Genomic DNA, 2,764 nt, shown 5'->3' on the forward strand with positions numbered 1-2,764 from the left:
TTTACCTCAAACGTTATTTATCGCTTATACAATAAAATCATATCACTTATGCAATTTTTATTATAAACGTTTAAAGACAAACATGCGACGAAATAAAATTTATGTGTACTTTTATTACGTCACGGAAATTTAAAAAAATAATAATAATAATAATAATATTCGGGGGGGGGGCACGCACACACGCACGCACACGCATTTAAGTAATCGATTATACGTTAAATTCCCCCTCCCTTTTTTTTGTAGAAAAGGTTTTTAAGTTAAATTTACATTTTTACTCGAGGGAAAAATGTCGCCAAACGACGAAAAAAAAAAAATTAAAAAGGAAATTATTATTATTATTATTTTTCTTTTTTAGGTTTTCATTCGTCGTTTGAAAATGTGACGTGGAAAAGAAACAAACTCCTTCGGAGGAATTTAAAATGACTTCAGCGTAATGATTTTTCATTAGTCCGAAAAATCGATAATCAATCATCAATCAATATTAATCATAATTTATTATTATTATCATCATCATCTGCGGAAAGTTTCGTTGGATTGTTTAGCCGTAAGGCTCTACGACAAACTATGACCTTTGATTATAAATTTACCTTATTTTTTTTTTGACGTGGAAGAAGTTAATTGGAAAACTCCAGGTAAGAAAGCTACTTATATTTACTAATCAACGGAAGTTTGACTATATCTCTCTCTTTCTCTCTCTCTCTTTTCTATCAATTCAAAATGTCAGTATATTTCAAAATCATTTTCGATAGAATTATTTGAATGAAAAGGTAAAAAAAAAAATTTTAATTTTCTCCAGGAGAGAGAGAGAGACAGAGAGAGAAGTAAAAAAAATTTTTTTTTTTAAACAAAAGCGAGGTGGCCAACCGAAGAAAACGTCAAATGAAATTAATTTTGTCAGGTTTTAGTTTTAGGCAATAGAATAAAGAGAGAGAAAGAGAAAGAGAAAGAGAGAGAAAGAGAGAGAGAGAGAGAGAGAGAGAGAGAGGGGGAAGAAAAGACTTTGGCACGAGAGAATATTTAAGTTGGCCGAAGTAATATTAAAACGTCAAAGTTTTATCTGAAACGATTCATTTTGAAACCCTTATTTCGAACATAACCCCGGTAATGCAGAAGGGAGGGGGATGAAAAAGTTCGTGAAGAGGAGGTGGTGGGGGTGGCAGCGGGGGGGGCGAGGGTGGCGGCGGCGGATAGGTGGCAAGGAATAAAGAGAAATAAAAGCGAGAGGGTAATTCAATCCGTTGCAATGCGGTATTTTCCTTTTATTAACTCCGACACGAACTCTCTCTTTCTCTCTCTCTTAAAATTTCATCTTAAATATTATTATTATTGTTATCGATAAATCGGAAAAAGGTTTTTCATTTCGACACATTTCTTATTTGAACTACTACTACTACTACCACCGACATTTTCATTCCGATCAATTTTTTTTTTTTTTTGAAAAGGACTGTTGAAAATGATAAGATTGCACTTTTCCTGATAACAGGTCGTTAGCGGGATTACCAACTTTAAAAAAAAAAAAAAACAAATCCGCTAGCTTAATACCAAAAGTTCAATGTCGTACACGGAAAAGTTATAAAAATCTAAACCGAAAAAACGTGGCACTAAAATGCAAGAAAATGATTTTTTTTTTTTTGAAAAAAACCTTTTAACAACAACATTCAAAAAAAAAAATATTCATCGTAAAATTAAAACAAACGACAAACAATAAAAAAAAAAAAAAAAAAAAAATAGATTTGAAACATTTTTAGTCGATAAAATAATAATAATAATAATAATATCCTATTACATTTTATTAGATTGATAATTGTTCGACATTTTTCCCTTTTTTTTTTTTTATCGAAACTGTCCTCACGTGACATGCTAATGTCGGATTAAATTGATGTTAAGTATTGTGAAAAGGTTTGAAATTATCACTAGAAATCTTTCCACCCGCCGCCGCCGACGATGACAACGCCTCTATCATTTTACCTCCTAATCCTTTTCTTCTTCTTCTTCTTCCACGTCTCTTTTTCTTCCTCTTTTAACTCTTAACCACTACCTTTTCAACATAACTTATAAAAAACTTTTTTTTTTTTTAGATTGTATTTGACTCAAATTACCTTCCCCCCTTCCCCGGTTTTTTTTTTTTTTTAATGACTAATCTATAAATCCCTTTTGATTTTAGTCGGTGGGAGGGTGGTGGATGAGGTGGAGGAGAGGGGGTGGTTGAAATGTCAAAAGCATAAAAGTGTTAAAGGATTATAAAAGTGCTTTGACACTTACGTTGAAATCGTTGAATTTTCATTTTTAACGTAAAAAAAAAAAAAAAAATAGTAATTTCGTTAAGAGTTTCGTGATTTTTTTTTCTTCCACGCAACAACAACACGAGTGATAAGTTAACAGTTGAAGGGAACCTCCCATCCCCTCCCCTCCCTCCCCCTACCCCCCACCCACCAAAAAAAAAACAAAAATTTCGTGGCACGCATAATATAATTAATCTCAAATCGTTAAATTCATAAATCCTTTTTAACCCCGTAAAAAAAAATGTTTCATGCGTGAATGATTGATTCACTGACTGATTGACTGACTGATTGACTGAATGAATGAATGTAACAAAAACAAATAATTATTATTATTATTACTAAAAGTTTTCGGGAGTTATAATTATTTCTTATTCATTAGATTTTTTTTTTTTTTTTTTGCGAATGATGAATAAAAATTAGGATAATTTTCATTTTATATTAAGTTAAAATAAAATCCGACTCGGCAAAGTAATTAATTCAAT

This window comes from Pediculus humanus, genomic scaffold (genome assembly GCF_000006295.1).
Source record: "Pediculus humanus corporis 1103172108302 genomic scaffold, whole genome shotgun sequence".
In the NCBI taxonomy this organism is placed as follows: domain Eukaryota; kingdom Metazoa; phylum Arthropoda; class Insecta; order Psocodea; family Pediculidae; genus Pediculus; species Pediculus humanus.